Below are 26310 nucleotides of genomic sequence, written 5' to 3' on the forward strand. Positions count from 1 at the left end.
TTTTCTGTGAAACAGCATGCCAGACGTACTGTACCTTTCTTCTCCCAGGCACTTTTGAAAATGGACTGGGTCTTCACACATAATAGTGTCCTTGGAGTTTGTACAGTTAGACAAATTTAAGATTAGCATGGAGGCAGTTTTCTCATGAAGTTTTCTGACAGTAATGTTTGGCCAGGGGTCAAGACAAGCTGAAACTTATGCTGAATAGTGAGCTGAGGTATACAAAGTTATGGTGAGCTTCCCAATTTATTGAACCCAGTGCAACTGGATGCTTCTTTAAGAGTCTTACATGGAAGCAGCAGTAGAAAATTTTACAAAGTTGAAGTAAGCTTTTTCAAATACCATGCAGAAGATACACATTGTCGTACCTTGCCAAGTAATAAATAAGAGATTTTCTTGTACTGGTTCTTTAGAGTAACTGATCATACTCATTTGAGTTAATGTTGTTTTAATTCCTCACAATAAAGAAGCACTGGGAGTTGATAACAATTTTATTTTTTCCACTCTTTTTAAAAAAGATTTTATTTATTTATTTATTTTTAAAGAGAGGGGGAGGAGGGCGAAAGAGGAGGAGAAAAACATCAATGTGTGGTTGCCTTTCACACACCCCCTCCTGGGGACCTGTCCAGTGGATTCAGTGTGGCTCAGTGGATTGAGTGCCAACCTGCTAACCAAAGGGTTGCTGGTTCGATTCCCAGGCAGGGTACATGCCTGGGTTGTGGGCCATGTCCCTAGGAGGGTACGCATGAGAAGCAACCACATTGATGTTTCTCTTCCTCTCTTCCGCTCTCTCTAAAAATAAATAAAACTGCTAAAATCTGAATAAGGTTTTTGGTATCAATGTCAATCCTGGTTTTGATATTAAACTATACTTAAATAATGTTATTGGGGAAAACTGGACAGAGTGCACACAATTTGCTGTATTGTTTTTTCAACTTGCTGTGAATCTATAATTATTTAAAAGTGAAAAACTCGAGCTCAAAAAATACCCTTTATATGTGTGTATATATACACACACACATATATCACATATCACATATGTATGTTTATGTGTAGATATACACATAAATGTATATGAGCACATCTATATATATGTACACACATACACACATACATGTATATATACTTTATATGTGTGTATACACACATACACGTTCCTGTATAGTATTGAAAAAAAGGTCTGTTTTTAGTATATTCTCTGCAAAATACAATTTATATTGTTCATTTGAGTTATTTTTACTAAGTCATATTCACATGTATCTGAGCATAGTGGAAATACCCCTGCATCAAACATGTCCAAGAGATAGTTTTTATTTTCATTTTATATGCCTTGTTTGCTCTAAATGCCAGTTCCTTTTTCATTCTTTTATTAGGTCTGGTGTCCCATTCATTTTCCAACCCCTTGTCATATAAAATAAAAATAAGAATCTGACACCAATCATCTATAATGTTCATTTTCTAGCTGCTATAAGGCTTGTGTTTTTTTAGCAAGCTCTTGGAAAAGAAATTGGGCAGATAATTTAGCCTTTCCCTGAACTATTCTAGTGACAGAGATACATCCCTAAGGAACTTGGTGTCTCTGTTAAGTTTCCTTGTTTCAGGGTCATCACGTTAACGGATAAACACATTTGATATAGGGAGGGAGGACATAGAGAAGAGGAGATCCAACTGGTCCCAGACACAATTAAAATATTGTAAAGGTTCATCAGTATAAATATTACCAGTCACCTCTCCTATCCTTGTGGCCCCAGAATGTAGAAACCAAGGTGTACCTACCTTGGAGCTATGGGAGACTTTACCTGCTCAGGACCAAGATTCTACTTAATTGGCCCAGTTGTCCTAAAAAGGGGGAAAGGGTGGAGGGGTAATGCTAGAGATATCCTCAACGGGTGCTTGTCTCCCCTTTAAACTCCACCTAGGCTGTTTGGCACCCTCCTTAGGCTTGCAAAGTTGTATTCCTTATTGTTGCTGCCTGAGAAACTATATCTAGTCCTCAAAACACATCAGATCTTGTCACAGAACCAGACAACTAGACCATAATGGTATCTTCGTGATTTTAGTTTTTCTCTTAGGGTGGTATGACCACAGGAAGGAAATGTTTTGAAGGACAATTTTAAAGCCTATTTTAGATCATTTTGATAACAAGTTGCTTTGAGAGAAATGCTCAGACTTAAGCAATTTTACAATAGTACTTTGACAACTTCTGTGTCTTTTGAAGTCAGAAACATTCATGTTTACAAAATTCAATACACTCAAAAGATTGTAAACTTTTGGGGGGGGGACTGGGATAGAAAACTGAGCCAATATGGAGCTTATTACGTTTTTAAAATTAACTATTTGGAAAATCTGCATTTATGAAAAGCTTTTTTAAAAAATCATTGCATACACATAAAAATCAAACACTATGGTGGATCTGTAATTAATTGTATTATCATTCCCTTATGTTTTATTACTGGGATTCATGAGTCTCTCTTTTTTTAAGATTTTATTTATTTTTAGAGAGAGGGAAAGGAAGGGGAAAAGAAGGGAAATAAACATCTATTGATTGCCTCTTGCACCTCCCCAACCCAAACATGTGCCTGGACCAGGAATACAACCTGTGATGTTTTGGTCTTCAGGACGGTGCCCAACCCCCTGAACCACACCAGTGAGGGCCATAAATCTCTTGAACACAGAATATTCTTAGCACCAGAAGCCAAATGGAGTCTCTTTTATGTTTTCATAAATTTATTAAAATCATGTCACATTTTCTTTTACACATTAGAACTGAATAACCTGTATTTTTTTTTCACTTTTCTAGGAGACTTTGTCTTTCTTTTTTCTGATTGACAAACAATAATGCATCATCATCGACACAGCCTCAAAGTTATTTAGTCTCTGTTTCATAGAGGTCTTTCCCTCAAAGATTTTTTCTGGTATTCTTGTGTCCTGCTCTCATCCTGGGACTTCTCTTCACTGCCTTCCTGGGTTGAATACTATGGATCCTTCCTCTTTCTTGGTTTTTATACTCTTGCTAGGTAGGTAATAGCCTGAAGTATTTTCCCAAGAAAGGTTGCTTAGGAAGTAAACCTTTTGAAACCTCATATGCCTGAAGTCTTTATTCTGCCATCATGCCTGATAGTATAGAACAGCAATTATCAACCTTTTTCATCTCATGGAGCACATAAGGAACTTACTAATATTCTTCAGCACACCAAAAAATGTATATTTTTTACCAACATGACAAAAAATTGGTAAAATTTGGATTGATTTACTAAAAATAATAATTGTAATTACCTCCCTTTTGCTCCAAAATGACTTTAAAAAAAATCAGGTGGCTATGCTTGTATATAGAGATTTCAGATACCAAGAATTAACCAATCAGACACAACCTTATTCTGCAACGGGATCAATAAGATGCAACTCTGGTATATGTCCTGTATATTTATGATTCAAGACAGGACATTCACACCTGATGGCTATTGTCTTTTTACTTGACAATCTAAGGGAAAAGAAACAAGGTCATTGCCCTTGACTAAATAGTCAGGTATGTTCATGTTTTAAAAATTCTTGCAGCACATCAGTTGAAAATCACTGGTATAGAAGGCTAAGTTCAAAATCATTTTCCCTTTGTACTTATACATACTGTTGGTGTCTTCTAGCATCTGGGTTGCTTTTGTGAGATCTGCTGCTGAAATTTTCCAAGCATACACAAAATTTGACCTATTACTGAATTCTGTAATTATTAACATTTTGTATTGTTTGCTTTGTCCTATATCTATTGATCCATTTTTGATACAAAATAAATTGTGAGAATCATTGTACTTCCCTCTTGAACACTTTAGCATACATATAGTTGGCTAGAGTTCAATATTTGATTACTTGTTTATAGGTAGATAGGCATATAGAAAAATGCACAAATCACAAATGTACCATTTCAGTGAGTTTTTGACAAATTGCATATGTCCCCATAACCCATATGTCTACCCAAAATAGAACTACCATAACCCCAAGAAACAAGAATCAAAAGTTGTGATTCTTTTCCACCATATATTATATTTTCCTGTGCTAGGAGTTAAGTAAATAGAATCATGCAAAACAAAGGGGCAAAAGTCGGTTTACAGTTGTGAGTTGTGACTACATGAAACAGTTTATTTTTGTGTTATTATTGATTATTGTATTATTTTCCATACAAACAACGGTAAACCTACATTTGCCCAGCCCTCAATGTGCTCCTGTGTAAGGCTTTCACTCAACATGTATTTCAGATTTATGCATATTGTTGAATGTATGAATGGTTCATTTTTATTACAGAATATTTTGTACACATAAGCAGTTTGTTTTTATATTCTCATGATGGCCACCTATGTGATGTTTTTGGTTTTTAGTTATTATAAATAAAGCTGTGTAACTCACAAGAATATTTGAAAATATGTTTTAAATACCTAACATGCATTATGGTACACAAAAACTCATTTGTTCATTTCTTCTATTCTTGTTCTTAAATTTTGATTAATACAAAATTAAGACATAGCTGAGAATATTGTCATGCTTTTTATGATTTCTTGATATTTTCAGTAATATGAAGAGCAAGTAGGAAGATTATTTAAATCATCCCACTTTTTTAAAATTTTGAACATTTTTGTTGAAACTTTAGAATTGACCTGTTTGTCCTAGTCCATTTAGGGCTTTAGGTAATTAGGTATTTATATTAATTGGGTGTAATTAACAGTGTATCTTTCCTAGAAGTTAACATTTCACCATATAAAGTCATTGAGTTTTAGAGGTAGAAATCTTTAAAGAATATATTCATCTGACATTAACTTTATATATACATTACCCTTCATCTTGAGAAGCTTGACTTTTTCCCATTATAAATACATTTTGCTTGTTATTTAATAAAGATTGTCATTTCTACTTGTTATAGTTTTGTAATGGCAGTTTAAAAACCCAAGTTTAAAATATGAAGAAAAAACTCACACAATCAAACTCAAAACAATCTAACTTTACACTTAAAGGAACTTGAAAAAGAACAACAGAACCTAAAGTGAGTAGAAGGAAGGACATAATAAATGTCAGAGCAAAAATAATTGAAATAGGGTCTAAAAAATTATACAAAAGACCACTGAATCCAACATCTGGTTCTTGGAAAAGATAAACAAGATTGACAAATCTTGAATAAGACTAATCAAGAAAAAAAGAAAGAAGACCCAAATAAATAAAATCCAAAATAGAAGAGGAGAAATAACAACTGACACCAAAGAAATACAAAGGATTGTAAAGTATATTTATGATCTAGAGAGTCTTGTCTAGCTCTAAAATTTTGTTAAACCCATATAATAAATTTAGAATGTAATTGTCTCATTCCCCTGTTAATGTTACACAAAACATTTTATTCTGGTATAATGTCCAACATACACATTCCACAGATTTTTGAGTGTTGATTTTCTTTTTAATGAATGCTGATTTTGAAATTTAAAACAGAAAAACAGTCATGTTTTTTATGGTCTAGTGTCCAAGCTGTATTTGTGCCTTATGAAAATTATTTTATGGCTTTTCTGAAAACTGCATACAGCTGCCACACTACTTTTCATTTACCTTACTACTGAAATGTAAAACTCAGTGATAAAATAGGTAACAGATTAAGAGGATTAGCTTAAATGTTAAATGCAGCTTATATTTACTTGTACTTTATTGGCATCTAATACCTATTCTTTCATTTAAGGAAGGGTGTCTTCCATCTTTTCTGATGTCATGCTTTTCTTGGTTTTGTGGGGTTAATTAAAATGTTTGTAGAAATGTCATTACTAAGATCAGGTATCATTGATATTCTTGTTTGTGAAACACTAATAGCATCATAGAAATGACTACTAATTAAATTGCTTCTGTCCTTAAAGACATACATGCCACTGCCTTCAAGAAGCTCATGACTTACGGGGATCCATGTGAGTCAAAATTGTCATATTATAAATGGCTGCAACTTCCATTTCCTTTTCTTTTTTCTCCTTCTACTTGTGTCCCTCTTCTTTCAGCCTGTCTTTGGACACATTTGCTTAAAGGTAGGACAGGAAGAATGGAGCTATGAAAAAGGAGGCAGAAGAGCCTCTGTGGGTGGTCTTTTTATGTAAGTGTGTGAGGTTCCAAGGATTATGTAGGATTTACACCTCCCTTCTAAATGCACAATAGAGAACCAAGTGAAAGTTGGTGGTCAGGAAACTATTAGTTGAATTGCTTTTATATATTCTGTCATAAAATTAGAATACAAGCTTTTTAGTCCTACCCTCATTTTCTCACACAGCTCTTCACGTGGCATCCTGTGCTTCAAAGATGCTAAATCATTTATATAAATGCTTAACATAACCAGTTAGTGCCTAGCCAAGATTTTAACCTGGATCTCCAAACTCCAAGTCCAACTTTATACCAAGTATGAAAGAATTAATCAGGTGAACTAATGTGCCTGTTTTTATCTCCAGAACATAATGGAGGCAAATTTATTGGGGAATATTTCAAATTAGATAATTTGTCAAGTCCCATACTTTGTTGTTTTAAAGTTACTACTAGAATTGCTGGTTATTTAAAACTAACTACTTATGTATTGGATTGGCCAAAAAGTCTATTTAGTTTTTTCTGTAAAATAAAAGACATTTTTCATTTTCACCAGTAACTTCATTGATTTGGGATGTTTTGAGTACAGCTATCTCTCCCTATTGGCTTCTAGTGAGTAGAGACCAGGGGTGCTGCTAAACATTTTCCAATGCATACGACAGCCCCACAGCAAAGAATTATTTGGCCAAAATGTCAGTAGTACCAAGAAACTTCACAAACCACTGTTGACGCATTTGATCAGTCCCAGCACCTTCTCCATACACTGCACAAATCTTTTTTTGCATTTCAGTAGTGTTTCTTGAAATAATAAAGCGTAATATGCCAAAAATGTTGCTTATTTTCTTCCATCTTCAGTGTTAAAATGGCTGCCAAAAATTCACCAATTTTGATTCTTTTTTAATGAATGCTGATATGACAGCCATCGCAATATAGTCTAACAAAATTGTTTCGAATGAAGTTCAAGACAACTAAGCACTACTAGAGCCATTTTAGGGAAGAAAAACTAAATGAACTTTTTGACCAACCCAATACTTAGAAGACCTCCCCACTAGACTCAAGTGCTAGTATTTATGATTATTAAATCATAGATGTGTGCCAATTACAAAACGGAAACTTAACATAAGTTGTCCGTGATATAACCGAAAAATAATTTGTTTAGTAAAGAGTTTGTTTTGTGTCTACTATGAAAGAGTGTTTGCTTTCAACTTTATGAGATTTAATAGTAAGGATATGTATGCTATAATAGGTATGAAGCATACCTGCATCTCTTTTAATCCGATGATTTGATTCAATCCAAAATTTAAATTCTTCACACTATAGGGAAAGTTGACTAGTCATAGCTCTGTAATTTCTATATATGACTAGCTTCAGAATGACACTTTGGTTGCTTATACTAGCCACTTTTATCATGGCAAAGGTACTGTGTTTATTTAGATCATGTATTAAATAAGAATGAATTTTATGGAAGTTGATACAAATTAAAAAAATAAGTAATCTTAATTATTTTATAAATCAGGACGTATTTTTTATTTCATTTTTAGGATCTGATTTTTAAATGAGGCCCTGTGAAGTAGAACATTTTAATAGCTAGTTTGTTTTTAACATTGTTTAACATTTATTGCATGAATAGTTTTCTTGGTTATCTAGATTATTTTTCTTTATATATGAAATCATCTTTCTGAATAAAAATTTAGCCAAACTGGAGAAAAGCAATCTTCCATACTGAAATGAAGTACAGTAGGTAATTCTATTTGTTTGTAAGATAAGACTTGTCCATCTTAAGATCATAAGACATGCTATGCCAAAAGACAAATAGCAGTAATTTGCATAAACTTTCAACAAATCTAGATTAACAGTAATGTTTTATAAATAAATCATCACCATGAAAGGAGTAGGCAGGTATTGGGGTGTATAACAGCTGCGGAAATTGGAGGTTGAGGAGCATGAGAATATGGCTCTTTAGGTGTATTATGATCCCAAAGGTAATCAGGAGTTGGATTTGGCTTTCATGATCAGGCATCTGAATATGAGTTGATCAGATAGATGCCCTTGATAAAGCACTACTATACATACATTTCTACAAAAAGATTTCAAAATGTGGTGTTTGTTTTTAAAAGAGTTTGTATATACCAGACATATAAATCATGGTAAAATGTATTGGCCAATGTTGACTTTTTTCTGCTTATATTTTAACTTTATTGAGATATAACTCACATTCCATAAAATTCAGTCATCTGAAGTTTATAGTTTACTGGGGTTTAGTATATTCAAAAGTAATACAACTACCACAATAATTTTAGAACATTATCATCATTCCAAAAAGAAACCCCATATCTATCAGCAACCACTAATCTACTTTCAGTTCTGTAAATTTGCCTCTTGGACATTTCATGTACATGAAATCATACATGTCATTTTTGGGTCTTCCTTTTACCTAAGCATAAGTTTTTAAAGTTCATCCATGTTGTAGCGTGAACTAGTACTTCATTCTTTTTGTGGCTGAATAAGATTCCACTATAATATTCATTAGTTCATCAGTTGAGGGACATTTCAGTTCCTACTTCTCAGTGATTATATCACTACCTAAAAGTTCTTGTGTAGATGTATGTTTTATTTTTTCTTGGATACACACAGATATATACATATACATCATATACATATACATATATACACAGAAGTGGAATTGCTAGGTCATATGGTGACTCTCTATTTAACCCCTTGAGGAACTGATAAAATTTTTTCAAAGTAGCTGCACCATTTTGTATTCCCAGCAGCAATGTAAGAGGGTTTTTAATCTTCAAATCTCCCCAGTGCTTGTTATCTGTCTCTTAGTATCATAGTCGTCCTAGTTAGTGTATAGTAATATTTCATTGTGATCTTCATTTTTCTAATGATTAAAGATATTGAGCATCTTTTCCTGTACTTATTATTGATGACTATTGATTTTATATATGTAGACTTTGCATCTAGATGTTTGTGTACGTCTTAAACACACTTTACAGTTATCCAATATTTAGTCTCTGTATTCTATATAAAATAACAGTATTGGCATACCTGATAAGACTGCAGGTTTGTTTGATTCCATACCACTGGCAATAAAGCAACTGTCACAGTAATGAACTGTGCTAATGTATTGGTTTCCCAGTGCATATAAAGGCGATTCCTAGTCAGGACACATACCTAGGTTGCAGGTTCTATCCCCAAAGTGTGTATGGGAGTAATCAACCAACAGATCTATGTTTCTTTTTCATGCAGTCCATGTCTCCCTCTCCTTCTCCCTGTCCTGCACCCTCCCTCCCCCATTCCTTCTTTCATCTTTAAAAGCAATGAAACAATGTCCTTGAGGGAGGATAAATAAAATGAAATGTTTCATAAAAGTGCCAGCCATCATCTGAGCCTTCAGTTAGTTGTAATCCTTTTGTGGTAAGGAGGGCCTTACCTCAATGTTGATGGCTGCTGACTTATCAGGGTGGCGGTTGCTGAATGTTGGGGTGTTTGTGGCAATTTCTTAAAATAAGACATTAATGAAGTCTGCCACATTGATTGAGTCTTCCTTTCACAAATAATTTCTCTAAAGCAAGTGATGCCGTTTGACAGTATTTACCCACAGTAGAACTTCTTTCAGAATTGGGAGTCTTCTCAAACCGTGCTGCTGTATTATCAACTGTGTTTATGTTACATTCTAAATCCTTTGTTGTCATTTCAGTAATCTTCACCAGGAATAGATTTTAACTCAAGAAACTTGGATATGAAACAGGTTATCCATTGAAGTTCTGTCATGAGATAGTAGTAATTCAGTTACATCTTCAGGCTCCACTTTTAATTCTAGTTCTCTTCTATTTCCACCAATTCTGTAGTCACTGCCTCCACTGAAGTCTTGAACTTCTCAAAGTCATCCATGATGATTGGGATCAGCTTTTTCTAAACTCTTATAATGTTGCTGTTTTTATCTCTTTACATGAATCGCAAATGTTCTTAACGGCATTTAGAATGTGAATCCTTCCCAGAAGATTTGCAGTTTACTTTGCCCAGATCTGTTACTATCTATGGGAGCTATACCCTTACAAAATATATTTCTTAAATAATAAGACATGAAGTTTGAAATTACTATTTGATCTATAGGCTGAAAACAGATATTAGGGTAACAGGCATAAAAACAACATTAACCCATACTACATCTCCATCACAGCTTTTGAGTGACCAGCTACATTGTCACTGAGAAGTAACATTTTGAAAGGAATCTTTTTCTCTGAGCCGGACATCTCAGCAATGGGCCTAACATATTTAGTAAACCATGTTATAAACAGGTAATGCTGTCATTTAGGCTTTATTGTTCCATTTATGGAATGCAAGTAGAGTATATTTAGCATAATTTTTTAAAGATTTTATTTATTTTTTAGAGAGGGAAGGGAGGGAGGGGGAGAGAGAGAAAGAAACATCAATGTGGGGTTGCTGGGGGCCGTGGCCTGCAACGTAGGTATGTGCCCTGACTGGGAATCGAACCTGCAACACTTATTTAGCATAATATTTAAGGCCTCAAGGAAATTTGGAATGGTGAATGAGCATTGGCTTCATTAGCCCCTAATAAGAGAGTCAGCTTGTCCTTTGAAACTTTGAAGCCAGGCACTGACTTCTCCTCTCCAGCTATGTAAGTCCTACATGGCCTTCTCTTTCAATATATAAGGACATTTCGTCTATGTTGAAAATCTGTTGTTTAGTTTAGCCAACTTGATTATTGTAGCTAGATCTTCTAAACAACTTGCTACAGCTTCTGCATCAGCACTTGTTGCTTCACCTTGCACTTTTATTTTATGGTGACAGCTTTCCTTAAACCTCATGAACCAATCTCTGCTAGCTTCAAACTTTTGTTTTGTAGCTTCCTCATCTCTCAGGCTTCATAGAATTGAAGATGGTTAGTTAGGGCTTTGCTCTGGAGTAGTCTTTGGCTTAAAGGAATGGTATAGTTGGTCTGATCTTAAAAGCATCAAGAGAAAAAGATTTACCTTCAAAGGCATTCCCATAAGACTATCAGCTGATTTCTCAAAAGAAACCCTACAGGCAAGAAGGGCCTGGAAAGAAGTATTTGAAGTCATGAAAGGCAAGGACCTACATCCAAGATTACTCTCTCCAGCAAAGCTATGTTCAGAATGTAAACGCAGGTAAAGTGTTTCCCAGATAAGGTCAAGCTAAAGGAGTTCATCATCAGCAAGCCCTTATATGAAATGTTAAAGGGCCTTATTTAAGAAAAGGAAGATCAAAACTATGAACAGTAAAATGACAACAAACTCACAACTATCAACAACTGAACCTAAAAACAAACAAACTAAGCAAACAACTACAACAGGAACAGAATCACAGAAATGGAGATCACATGGAGGGTTATCAGCAGGGAGGGGGAGGATGGGGGGGAGTTACAGAGAATAAGAAGCATCATTGGGAGGCACAAAATAGACAGGGGGAGGTTAAGAATAGCGTAGGAAATGGAGAAGCCAAAGAACTTATGTGTACAATCCATGGACATGAACTGGGGGGTGGAGGGAAGTGCTGAAGGAGGGATGCAGGGTGGAGGGGGAGAAAAGGGAGAAAAAAAAATAGGACAACTGTAATAGCATAATCAATAAAACATACTTCATACTTAAAAAAATTTTGAATGGCTGGAAAGGTAAGAACTTACCTGTATCCCAGCATAGCTGTTGGTTCATTGTATTTCCATTAGTTAGAACCTCGAGCCAGTTCTTTTAACGAGCTATAATAGCAAGTCACTATCTGAAATATAATTACCCAGGCCATTATATTTCATTTGAAAACTATTTGAATAGAGGAGGGACTTTTTTTAAACTTCATTAATGTATAAATGACATAATATAAATTGCATATACTCAATGTATGTATTTTGAAGAGATACTGATTTTTTAGATTGATACTATGACAAGCCCACCATTATAATTTGTCTTCTAAGCAAAAGGATGGAGAAATGAAATGGCCTGTTAATTTAACTTGAGGAAACTGTCATGAATTATCCATAGAAGGATTGGATTATTATTAAGACTTGTCCGTATTTGTGGAATAAGTACTCTCCAAAATTCAAGAGTTAGTGACTTTTTATTTGTATATATTTAACTGAGAGAATAAAAGCAAATAATTACATACCAAATGAAGGACTTGAAATAGTAGATGCTTGAGAAGTTCAAAAGAATAAGGAGTGGCTGGAATGGAGAGGTTAGAAAAAAATTTTGGAAAAGAAAGTATATCATGGTTTGAGTGAAGACACAAGAGAAACATACTGATGAATCTTCCCACTTGCTCTTTTCTCTGCCTGAGATGCTCTTCTGACATTTCCACATGTCTTGTATTTGTACTGCCTTGAAGTCTGGGCTCAATATCCCCTCGTCCAAGAACACTTCTCATATAACTGTATAAAATAACACTGTGTCATTCTCTGCCCTTCTTGTCTCACCTCATTTTTCTTTGTATTATACAAGGTGAAGCAAAAGTTGGTTTATAATTGTTACTACATGAAACAGTTTATTCTATATTATTACTAATTATTGTATTATTTTCCATATGAACAACTGTAAATTTCCTTTTGCCCCTACCCTTTATAACAACTGACATTTTATATAATTAATTATTACCTATTTTATCATGTGTCTAAAACTTTATTCTACCACTGGACTCATAGTTTCAAACAGTGCCTACATTGTATTAATTATTTATTTGAATTAAAAAAAGAAAATGTATCATGAAATAGGTGAAGGTGACAGATAGAAGAAATAGTGAATTGGAGTTTGAGCTAGAGCTTAGAGAATAGATATGATTCATCAGGCAGAACTGGGCGGAGGAACAGTTAAAACAGGAGTACCAGTGAGTACAGGTGATGAAAGGTCTAGCCTTGGCTACAGTTTTAGATGAATGAGGGGAAATAAGCATGAAGAGTTAAGTTTGAGCAAAACTGTAGGGGATCTTAAATGCCAAACTAAAGGATTTGAATTGTGTCCTTTAAGTCAAATGGAAACACCGAAGGATTTTTGAGCATGGTAGTGTTGAAACATATTGTTGCCTTATTGTTATTAGGACTGTGTTTTTCTTAAAGCATTTATAAACATCACTTCTGCCTCTTTCTTGCTGTTAAACATTTTCCTTTCATACTTCAGTTGTGGTTGTCAGGAATCTGATTTTAAAATTGTCTTTTAGAGTTAGCATGTTACCTCCTTATTTTTCTTAATATCAAATCTGTTATAAAGTAATATCACATCTGGAGGGGAGAGGGAAAGGTTATCATTACTTTTATTGAATGAGAGTGTAGCTTAATTTAGAAAACGTTATGAGTTTTCAAGTAGTATGAATCCTAGGCAACATATGGAATCCTGAAAGATTCAAATATATTGGGCCCTCTTTATATATAATGATCCAAGGTTATATTGTCTCATTACTTTCTTGATCTTTATTTTAAAATAAGTATTTAGAGGAACGAAGCAAATTCAGCTTAAAAAAACTGATTCTTTTTCTTTCTCTTTTTTCTTTTTGAAAGTCATAAAGGATGACCTTAGAGATTGTAAGTGCAGACTTGAGTGGAAAATGAAAAAGTCCCAGGAGTATTTTTCTATTCTTATCTCATTATTTAATTTTTTTTTAAAAATTTATTGTTCAAGCACGGTCACTTTGGGAAGCGGAGACACACGCCACCCACTGCCACCTCTCACCTTTAGTCCTCCTCCCACTTCGGCTTTGTCCATGGGTCCTTTATACATGTTCCTTGACAACTCTTTACCTTCTTTTCCCTATTATCCTCCTCCCCTCTGGTTACTGTCAGTTTGTTTTCAATGTCTCTTGTTATATTTTGCTTGCTTTTTTGTTTTGTTCATTAGGTCCCACTAATAGGTGAGATCATATGGTATTTGTCTTTCACCGCCTGGCTTATTTCACATAGCATAATGCTCTCCAGATCTATCTGTGCTGTTTGTTGTAAAGGGTAGGAGCTCCTTCATTCTTTCTGCTGTATAGTATTCCATTGTGTAAGTGTACCATAGTTTTTTTCATTATTTTTTACTTTTTAAGTATATTTCATTGATCATGCTATTATAGTTTTCCCAGTTTTTTTCTCCCCTGTATCCCTCCTCCACCCTGAACCCCCCGCCCGCCCTCCAGCATTCCCTTCTCCCTTAGTTCATATTCATTGGTTGTAGGTATAAGTTCTTTGGCTTCTCTGTTTTCCTTAACATCTCCCTGTCTATTTTATGTCTACCAATTATGCTTCTTATTCCCTGTACCTTCCCCTCCATTCTTCTGCTCCCCCTCCCCACTGAAAATCCTCCATGTGATCTCCATTTCTCTGGTTCTGTTCCTGTTCTAGTTTGCTTAGTTTTTGTTTTTGTTTTTTAGGTTCAACTGTTGACAGTTATGAGTTTATTGTCATTTTATTGCTCATAGTTTTTGATCTTCTATTTCTTAGATAAGTCCCTTTCATTATTTAATTTTTTAAACTTGGGTGTACAAATAAAAATTGTGTTTAAAATGAGAAGAAATATGCAGAAGTTGTTCACCTGTTAATCTAAAATTGAATTCATACCTTGAGTGGTGGAAATACTCTTCTTTTAGCCTTGGCTCACATGGCTTGGTTGGAGTGTTGTCCCATAGACCTATGGGTTGTAGGTTTGATTTTTGGTCAGCGCACATGCCTAAGTTGTGGGTTCAGTCCCCTGTCAGGACATGTACAGGAAGCAGCCCATCAATGTGCCTCTCTCTCTGCTCACCTTCCCTCTCCTCCCCTGCTTTCCTACCTATATGTAATCAATGGATATAGCCTCAGGTGAGAATTAAAAAAAGAAGTTCTCTTCCTTTGAAGGGTTGTGAGAATGCAATACAGTTTCCTTCACAGTGATTTCCTTCACAGTCACTTTGGTCTATGTCAGATTATGTGTGCTTTTAGCATTTTTAGGCTTTTAGAATATTTTGTTTTCATTTTGTTATCTTCCTGCTTTTTTATTTCCTAGGAATTAACCAGCCCTTAAATGTGACACTGCCTAAATTATTTTCATTTAATTTTCTATGGGAGAAAATAATGAGTATCTAAGTTTCTCTCATCTGGTTTTACTATACTGTTCATTCATTTTAGTCAGCCATCTTATTTTGAAAAAACAAAACGAAACATTTGGTGAATATCTGCAACATGTCTAGCTCTGGCTTGGGCAATACAAAAATCAACAATTTGGATTTTTGACCTTCAGGAGCTCAATATAATAGGAAAGGTAACCTAATAATTTTATTACAAGTCCACTTGATCATTTTGGTTTTTAAAAAAAGTATGTTGAGATAAATACAAGATACAATGGGAGCAACATCCTACCTTAATTCTTATGTCACCATTTCTTAACATATAGGGTTAACCCTACCTAAAATCCTCATGAAGTTTCTCACTTCCAAATCTGCCCATAATATTTCTTGTAACTGAACTAACCATTTATAAGTCCTTCCTTCCCCCGCATTATGAATGTCACATGTTTCTATAACCTATTCTTAAATGCCGATTTCTTTTTGAAACATACCTCAGTTGTGTTCTCTCCCATATATTCTTCTGTGGTACTAGATTTATGCATGTCATTTTCATAACCTTATATTATGCATACTTCATTATGAGTACAACCCTACCTCCTCTACAACCTGCCTTCCCCCCACACCAGTCAGAGGCACTGCTCCATTTTTAAATTACCATTTAAGGTCAAGGACTTGATTAGCTTGATAATAATATCTTCTACACTGTTGTCCTGAATAAATGTTTGTAAACTGGAACGTTATTAGATTTCTTGTGTTAATTTAGAATATAGTAGAGATAAAGGTTTAGCTCTAAAATATTCTATTCAGTAACAGATTTAGAAAAAGAAACTTTCTTTTCATAAATTCAGACATTTTCAGCTTCAAGCTAAAATGCTGTCAAATAGTTGAATCAAAAAAAATTCTTCTCCCTTGGCCTAAGGGTGACTCCAATAAGAAATGATTACAGTCTCTTAACTGATAGATACCCTTTTTTTTAAAATGAGCTGGTAACTCACATCCATTAACTTCATGTCCATATCCCAGTTAATACCATATCCCAGTCTCAACAGTAACATTAGATCAATTTGGCAAACCATCCTTATTCTTCCTGATACTCTCATTTTATTTCCCCTGGACTGACACATGTCTTCAGGGCTGCTTGGGAAATCTGTGTTTCTGCCTAGTTAGGAAAATTGATTTTCAAAACTCTGTGTTAATATTGTTCTATTTTGAATTCTGCCATTGAAGGAACTAGTAATGTAATCACTAATAATAAAGAATAGTAACCTAAAAAATGTTTTATATTATACTTTTGTCCCATCAAGCCACCTTAAAATTACCTTATTAATTTAAGGGAGTTTTGAGAGAGATAGCCACTTGCCCACCCATTTTGTTTCACAGTATACTCTCAAATTGCTCTCCATTGTGAAACAAAATGGAACACTGAGGCCAGTGTCCTGAACTTCATTTCGAGATCACCCACATGGTCTCTTTTCTATACTTTTTCTGATATGTGTGTTGTGTTAAAAGATATGGAACTATTTTTATTGTGGTAAATATGCAACATAAAATTTACTCTCAACTCTTTTTAAGTGTAAAGTTCAGTAATGTTAAGTACATTCACATCACTATAACCAATCTCCAGAATTGTTTTCATCTTGTAAAACTAAAACTAAAACTCTGTATCCATTAAACAACTCCTCCCCATAGCCCTCTTCCCCAGTTCCTATAATCCAGCATTCTAGTTTTTGACACTCTGAATCTGACTTTTCTAAGTACATTAAGTGAAATTGTGCAGTATTTATGTTTTTGTGACTGGGTGATTTCACTTAGCATAACGTCCTCAAGATTCATTCTGTTTTAGCATGGGTCACAATTTCTTTCTTTTTAAAGCTTTTTTGTTTTTGTTTTAGCTTTTCATTTTTAATTTATTGATTTTAGAGAGAGGAAGGAGGAAAGAGGGAGCAACACTGATTTGTTGTTCCACTTATTCATGCATTCATTTGTTGATTCTTCTGTGTGCCCTAATCGGTGATCGAACCTGCAACTGTGGCTTATTTGGATGGTGCTCTAACCAACTGAGCTACCTGGCCAGGGCTTAATTTCCTTCTTTTTAAAAGCTGAATAATATTCCATTGTCTTTATATATCACATTTTGTTTAGTCATCTGTTGCTAGACAGTTAGGTTATTTCCAGCTTTTGGCTATTGTGGATAATGCTGCTATGTGGACAAACATCCTTTTGAAACTGTGCCTTCAATTCTTGTTATATACCCAGAAGTGGAATTGCTGGGTCATATAGTAATTATATTTTCAAGTTTTTGAGGAATCACCATTTTGCATTCCTACCAAAAGTACACAGAGGTTCCAATTTCTCCACATTTGCACCAACACTTGTTATTTCCTGCTCTTTTAATAGTAGGTGTCCTGGTAAGTGTGAGGTAGAATCTCTTTGTGGTTTTTATTTCCATTTCCCTAATGATTTGTGATGTTGAGCATCTTTTCATGTGCTTGTTTGGCCATTAGTATATTATTGGGGAAATGGTTGATATTCTTTGCCCATTTGTAAATGGGATTATTTGGGTTTTATTGTTGATATTCTTTGCCCATTTGTAAGCGGGATTATTTGGGTTTTATTGTTGAGTTGTAGACGTTTTTGGTTTTTATCATAACTTTGTTGGGCTTCAGTTTTTGGCAGTACTTTTTTTAGAATAGATCCCATTATTAGATCCATTATTCATAAAGTGTTAAAATGTGCTATACATGTAACTAGGAGTCTAAATATTGGATACTTTGTAAAGTAATTAAATAATCAGAATATTGGTATTTTTTTTCTTAGCAACAATTGAGGCTATTTATCACGGATATAATTAGATACTGTATAGCTCCAAGCAGTTTTCAGAGGATTAAGTTAGCATGCAGAAATTCTCATTGCATATGATTTTCAGATTAACTTCAGTTTTCAGTCAATTCTTAAATAACCCAATCTAAGATTTATTTTTAGTTTAAGTTAGAATTCTGTCTTGATAAGTGAAATTGTTTTTAAGAGTCATTATATAAACATAATTTGAATGTGCACACTTTTTAAGTTAAAAGTGTGATGCTTCTAAGGAATGCTGACACCAAAATTCTGATATCTGTGTTAGTTGACTATCTTATGAATAGTTTAATCTGCACACCTATGGGATAATAAGTTCAGTATTATTTTGTTAAACTTTTCATTTTCACTTCTAGTCTTCAGAACTATAGCATTACATAAAAGCCTTTTGTATTTGGAAAAAAAAACTTAACACTTACCAAGGTACAGTGAAAAGTAAAGTAGTAATGAAAAAGATGAAAGCCAATGAACTGCCAAGAACTTCTGAAATACAGAGATACTGTTGTGGGATGTCTTTTGAGACTAGTTAGTATTTCTTTAAGAGAACCTGCACTTATTATTAGCTTCCTTTGACTGCATTTATAGGAACAGTTTACAAACCAAACCATGTATTCACAATTAAGATATCAAGCTTCTGTTATTGCTGGAAAATGTTCATTGCTGCACTAGTAGGAATCATACCCATGGAAAAGGCATTTTAACAGAGCAAGATCTAGTTTTAAAAGGGAATCTAAGACAGAGGTATGTTCTTTCCTCTGCATTACCTTTTTTAAACTATAAATTTAAAAAGCATACTATGTGTTAAATTGCCCCTCCCCAAATTCTTATATTGAAGTCCAACCCCCAGTACCTCAGATGTGACCTCATTTGGAAATAGGGTCATTGCAGGTGTCATCCTAGAGTAGGGTGACCCCTTAATCCAGTGTAATTGATGTGCTTATAAAAAGGGAAATGTGGAGCCCTAATTGGTGTGGCTCAGTGGGTTGGACATCATCCTGCAAACTGGAAGGTCTTTGGTTCCATTCCTACTCAAGGTACAGGCCCCAGTTGGGGATGTGTAAGAGGCAACCACTCAATGTTTCTCTCCCTCTCTTTCTCCCTCGCTTCCCCTCTCTCTAAATATAAACTTTTTTTCGATAGAAAGGAAATGTGGAGACAGATACTTATATAGAGAAATTGCCATATTAACGTGAATACCACTATTTACAAGCCAAGGAGAGAGGAATGGAACTGGTACTTCATAAGGAACCAACTTTGCTAGCACCTTGATTTTTGACTTCTGGCCTCCTCAGCTGTGAGACAATAAATTCCTGTTGTTTAGGCTACCCACCTATAGTATTTTGTTATGGTAGCCCTTGGCAAATTAATACAAACACAAAGTAGTTGATGTTCATTTTACTTCTACCAAAATATACAAATATTCTCCTTTGTGCAGATGACATAATTCTGCCATCACATCCAGGAGTCAACTTAAAAAAGTAAATAGACATCATCAGCCATCAAGGGAATGCAAATCAAAACTACAGTGAGAACACAACCCTGTGATATCTGTAATAAAAGATAATAACAACTGTTGTTGAGGATGTAGAGAAATTGAAATCTTCATATACCACCTGTGATAATATAATATGACACAGCCACTTTGGAAAAACTCTTGCAGTTCGTCGTAGTTAAACACTTAAATGATTAAACCATATGACTCAGGAATTCCACTCAGGCATATAACCAAGAAAAATGAAAATGTAAGTCTATATAAAACATGTACATGAATGTTCTTAGTAGCATTATATTCATAACAGTGAAAAACTAGAAAGAGCCAAAATGTCCAATCAGTTGATGAATGGAGAAACCAAAGGTTGTATATCCATGCAATGGAATATAATATGACAACAAAAAGGAATGAAGTACTGATTGATGGTACAACATGGATGAACCTTTAACACATGTTGAATAAAAGAAGGCATACACAGAAATCTCATATTGTATGGTCTACATATGTGAAATATCTAGAATAGGTAAATCTGTAGAGGCATAAAGTAAATTAGTAGTTGCTATTGGCTGGGGTTTGGGGGGGGAATTAGGGAGATGATGGCCAAGGGGAATAGGATTGCTTTTGGGAGTAATGAAAGTATTCTGAAATTTATTGTAGTGAGGGTTGTACTACTCTGAATATACATGCTAAAAGCCATTGAATTAGACATTTTAAATGGATGAGTTATATGGTATGGAAATTATGTCAATAAAGCAGTTTTTAAAAAACAAAGCACATGATAAAAGATTAATTTGTGGTCAGAGGCACAATTGATTTATCATGTATTACACATGCTATATTTCAGGTTCTTTGTTGAATACTGTTTGAAAATATGATTAAGAGACTGGTTCTTTCTAAGTTGCAAAGACAGACTCATTAAGAACTGACTTTGATAAAACAAATCAAAACAGACATTTTGGATAAACAATAAATAGAATTCAGATGAAAGGGGAAAACACTATTAAAAATCCTATACTTTGATTTTGTAGCTCTTAAAATTTTGTCACCTGTATATCTAGATCATATTACTATGGTCCCATAGAAATATATATTACCCTTGTAGGAAAGGTGCCATTATTTAAAGGTTGAGGAGCATAAGACACACTAAAATTCTAAGATCATACAGGGTTTTTTTCTTTCTTTCTTAATCCATGACTTTTAAACCCACACTTGGCTCTAGCTCAGAGTCCCAGAACTGGGAGTCCCGTTTTGCCCCACTTGTTCTACAGTGGTAATTAGCTGTAGTTATCGTAGTGTAGTATTTTAGTGTAGTATGTTTTGTTGTTGGTCTGCTTATGGTTTTTTGTTTTTGTTTTCACTTTACTAATTTGGTAGTTATACACTATTATATTTCTTTTAATAATTACCCTTTTTTTCCCATAAGTACATTATTAGTGCCTTATTCTCCTTCCTGATATCCAGGATCTTTGAACTCTTTAACTCTGATTGCTCTTCTCCTGTGCTCTTAATTGTAAGAAATAGAAATTTAATGCGTACTAAATTGACAAAAAGGGAATATACTGACTCATGAATGCTAGGTACAGAAGTTAAAGACCAGTTAGGTCTAGGCCTCAAATGCTATAATCTGTTATTTCCTTTCTGCAGGCATTCTGTAGATAACTTCATCCATTGTGCCAGGAAAAATTGTTTGTTACAAATTCTGACTTACATGATTCTTATGGCTCTTGATCCCAATAGGAATAAGCTAGTGGAAAGAAGTTGGCAGATTCTGATGAATGACCCAGCTTAAGTCACAAGTTCAACCCCGAAGTGTGACAAGGGTTGTATAGTAAAAGCCTAAGTCATGTTCTCACTTCTGGTCATGTTCCCTGGGGCTGGAAGTGAAAGTTGAGTCAAGTGCAGGACAAAGGTCACTAAGGACTGATAGTACCAAAAGAAGTAGAGGAATAGAGCATTCAATTAAATGACTAATGCCAATACACATAGTCAGTTATTCACTAAACGAAGTACATGGACCCATATGTAAAGGAATATAAGTCTAAAATAAATTTTGACATCAGACTTTAGAATACATTTGGCATGTAATTCTTTCCATTGAGGCATGGAGTCCACAGTGCTAGAGAAGTACATGTACATATTTTAAGAGATCCAATATAGTAGATGTAGTTAAAATAGGGGGAAAAACAACAATAAAACACCGGATATACTGAATTATAGATTCATTGGTTCTAGTGTAATGTCAATTCTGTAAGCTCACATTAGTCACATACAAGTAAGGTAGTCTAATGTAGGGGCTGAAATTGCAGACACATCAGTGCTGTCCAATAGAACTTTGTACAGTGATGGAAATGTTCCATATATGCACCGTCTAACATGGTAGCCACTAGATATATGTGGCTACTGAGACTTGAAATGTGGTTAGTATAAAGAACTGAATTCTGCCCTGGCTGGCGTAGCTCAGTGGGTTGAGCACGGGCTGCGAAACAGTGTCGCAGGTTGGATTCCCAGTCAGGGTACATGCCTGGGTTGCAGGCCATGACCCCAGCAACCACACATTGATGTTTCTCTCTCTCTCTCTCTTTCTTCCTCCCTTTCCTCTCTAAAAATAAATAAATAAAGTCTTTAAAAAGATTATAAAAAAACTGAATTCTTAACTTTATTTAATATTAACTGAATTTAAATAGCTACGTGGGGTTAGTAGCTACCTTATTAGACAGTATAGCTTTCTAGATTTGGAATACAGTCAAATTATATTCTGCCCCTCTGTTTGATAGCTTTAAGGCATTAAGCAGTTTATAAAACCCTCCTCACCTTTGCTTCCCCATATAAAACCCTCCTTGCCTTTGCTTCCCCATCTCTAAAATGGGGATAAATATATAGCTATTTTAGTGGGTTATTTTGAGGATTATATGACTTAATTTATATAAATGTGTTTGAAACTCATTATCTTTTCAGTTTGAGCTGTTATAACAAAATACCAAAGACAGAGTGGATTATGGACAGCAGAAATTTACTACTCACTGTTCTGGGGGCTAGAAGTCCAAGGTCAGGGTGTCAGCATGCATGGGTTCTGGTGAGGGCCCTCTTCTGGGCTGCAGTCTGCCAACTTCTGGTTGTATTCTCACATGGTAGAAGGGACCAGGGAGTTCTGTGGGATTTCTTTTATAAGAACACCAGTCCCATTCATGAGAGCTCCATGGATTGTGATCTCGACCTAAGTACCAAAGTCCTACCTCCTAATGCCATCACATTCAGCATTAGTATTTTAACATATCAATTTTAGGGAGACCAAACATTCAGACCAAATTAAGTACCTGGCATATGGCACTTAAGTGTTAATTAGTTATTTACTGTCTTTATTGTCATCTATCATTTCACCGCCTTGGAATGGAAGCTAAGGAAATGAGTAATCCAACAATGAAAATTTTTTATTGAAGGTCTTTGGAGCTATAGCACTTGGGCCACTTATTGATAATGTGTACATTATTATTGACTAAGTACAGAAAATGGGGTAGTTTGGGGAAATTTAAGAAAGAACATTTCAACTCTTATCAACTCTTGGAACTAGTTGGCAAATGAAGTAGAGAATTTTTTACTTTTATCAAACTAAGATCGCTGAACATCCTTCATGGTGATTGGTCAGTATTTTCCATTTTTAAGGTAGCTAAATGTATTTTTAAGCCTTTAAAATTATACTCATTTAAAAATACTTTTTTTTTTAAAGTTATTTGCCAATAATACCTATGGCCTTAACTAATTGACATCTTTGGCAGAGCTTTAAGGATTTTTTTTTTCTGAAAGTCAAAATATAGTTAAAACTTGGAAATTGCTACTTTTAAATCTACCTCCATTTTTAAATTGTTTGTTTAATGAAACCTTAAAATGAAGATCCCTTTATCACTGGTGTTCATGATTTCACAAAATATGTTATTTGCCATCCTGTTTATTTCTGAATATTAGTATATTGTCTTCTGAAATGCTTTGAGAGGTTAGAAAAATCACTGTGTTCAGCTTGCATTTCTTTGATTTCTTTGATTTGGGTAATTTTTTCCCATCAGTCCTTGACTAAAAATAAATTTAGTACCTTATTGCTATATTATCAATTATTAGTTACTTCAGTAACTAAGCCCCTGAGACCCTTGCATTTCTCTACTTATCAAACTACAATCTACCTGTCTGCTATCTACAATTTAATATTTTAGACAGTTATTTAGTAGGCGGTATCTCTTATTACTAGTTGGTTAAAAGATCTGTTTCTATGAATGTTTGAACTATGCCCTGACAGAGCCCTTTATCTTTTTGAAATGTAGAACTATAGCTTTCTCATAGTGATATCGATGAACTTTGTTTTAGAAATTTAGTTATGATATATTTTAGTTCATCCTCATTTACTTTCTCATACTGCCTTCATTTTGGATATTGATAATTGATTATTAATATCTTAATGAAAAGGCAATCCTAGTTTTCATGATTTGCTTATTAGATATAGAGTCCTAAAATTGTTTTTTAGTCTTCCTAATCTAATAATATTATGAAATGATTGATTTCCCCTTTTCTCTGTCATTTAAATCTTTGAGTTTTTAAAATTTTTTCATCATATTTATGTAGTTTCCTATTGTATTTGACAGATTGGTATAGGGTAGGTATATTGACACGTGTTTGTTTTTTTAACCTATTTTGAACTATGAGCTAATTTTTTAAAGCTTGGCATGTTTGTGTAAGTGAAGTCTTTTTACCAAATAATGAAACATTCACTTGCTAAATTAAAGGAAAAAGAAATATTCTAACTTATGTCCTGTACAACCTGTAAATATTTTACTATTGTGTATAAACTCAGCTTGTAGCTGCTCTATAACTTACTAAATCAGTTCAGTGAGAAGTGTTGAGATTTTGAAATTACCAAACACCAAGTTTTGCCTGCAGTGATGGCATAGAACATACTTCATCTTTATTTACAAAGTAAGCACACATACATATTTTTCTGCAAGATCTATCAATTCTTCTGTTCCAAATCCTTTAATGTTTAAATTTTCAAGTTTTATATTTCATTAGTAACATTGTGGGCATACTAAAAATTGAAGGCTATGTAAACTAAAGAATTTAATCTGGACATCCCACAGATTATACTCAAATTCCTTTGTTATAGTTCTGAAACATTTTTACTTTACCATGAGCTGTGTAATTTAAAACCATTTTATTAAAATTTATACTAAAAGTGAAAATTATAGTTGAAATATTTAGAATCATGGAATCTTTGAGGTAGAAAAAAATACACAATTTGTGTGGAGGTGTGCAGTCCTTTCCCATGCCAGTACTCTTCTGCTTCCTTGGGTAGTTGGAACACTATACTTCTCAGCCCCATTGCAATTAGGTGGAGCCAAAAGACTCATTCTGTAGTGTGAGCAGAAAAGACTGTCATGGAAGAAGATAGGTGTTGATTTGGCAAAGCCACTTAGAGAAAGAAGCAAGGAGTCACAAGATGGAAGTAGCCCAAATCTGAGTTACCACATAGAAGGCAGATAATAAATATTTTAGGCTTTGCAGGCCACATACCATATCTGTCACATATTCTTTCTTGTTGTTATTTTGTATTGTTTCCAGAAGTCTTTAAAAATGAAAAAGCCATTCAAAGCTCAAGGGACATCCAAAAACAAGCCGTAGGCCCCAGCTTACTAACATCTTTACTAGTGAGTCATCTGACTGGTATTAAATGTGTGGTGCAAGTGAGACATAAGTTTCTGTATTAACCCAGTGAGTTGTAGCTGTTAATTATCACAACATAACTTGACTAATATACAGTGATCTCATCTGACTCCCTTGCCCCTCACCAAATTCCTGAAAAATGCTTCTGATGTCAGGTATCTGTCTCATACCACACACTCTCTGAAATGGCCTATTCCATTGTTGGATACTCTTATCTGTAAGAAACCTCTTTTTTTAGTGAGCGAAGTCTCACTGTACTAAAAGCCATTCTAAGATAGTTTTAGGTCTCCCCTGGTCTGTTAATTTAGGAGAAAATAGAATAAAATATTAATGACTATTAAAAAATAGACTCAATAAAATTTATATAAGCTAGAATATGATAAACTGCATTTAAGTTTAGAAAAATGAGTTGTTCAAGTGATAAGATTATTTGACTGAGTTCTTGAGAAAAATCCTGTTAACTCAGTATAAAACAGTCAAATAACAATAAAAAATTAATCCAGTTATAAGGCTTTGCTTTTTCTTTGGTACAGGTATCTTACTGTATTGTTAACCTGTCCAACCACATCTGCTAATTAAAGGCAACCAATTTTTTTAATTGAGTTTATTTGGATGACACTGGTTAATAAAATTACAGGTTTCAGGTGTATAGTTATATAATACATTATCTGTATATTATATTGTGTCTTCACTACCCCAAGTTAAGTCTCCTTCTGTCACCATTTATTCCCTATATCCTCTTCTGCCTCCTCCACACCACCCCTTTACTGTTATTATCACCATATTTAAAGGCAACCAAGTTTTAAAGGAAAATTTGACAAAGTCTAGGGAATGAATGATCATCAGGATAACCAGACTAAAAGTTTAGAAACCATATCACAGACGGAGTGATTAAAATAATTAATGATATTTAGTTTTAAGTAGGAACAGGCTATTATTCAACATACGGTGATACTCAAGTGGTTATAATGAAATCTATCTTTTATTAGTTTTCTTTCTCCATACAGAGAATGACTAGTGGATATTTGTAAAAATAAGGCATATGGGCAACCAGGCTTTGGGGGAGACCGAGATAACAGATTGTCAGAGTTTGTGAATTTTAAGGAGTTATTCCAAAAAGT

General features: G+C 34.3%; 1 protein-coding gene across 12 annotated transcripts in view; it reads left to right on the forward strand.

The window, feature by feature from the left end:
* R3HDM1 (R3H domain containing 1) overlaps window positions 1-26310 on the forward strand; it is a 217335-nt gene that overhangs the window by 2728 nt on the left and 188297 nt on the right. The window contains exon 2 of one of the 12 annotated variants that reach the window (XM_036023665.1): window positions 5877-5924. The exons of the other annotated variants lie outside the window; for them this stretch is intronic. The gene's annotated coding sequence lies outside the window, so the exon portion shown is untranslated. The remainder of the gene's footprint in view (window positions 1-5876; window positions 5925-26310) is intronic. 12 annotated transcript variants of the gene reach the window in all.

This window comes from Phyllostomus discolor, chromosome 4 (assembly GCF_004126475.2).
Source record: "Phyllostomus discolor isolate MPI-MPIP mPhyDis1 chromosome 4, mPhyDis1.pri.v3, whole genome shotgun sequence".
Taxonomy (NCBI): domain Eukaryota; kingdom Metazoa; phylum Chordata; class Mammalia; order Chiroptera; family Phyllostomidae; genus Phyllostomus; species Phyllostomus discolor.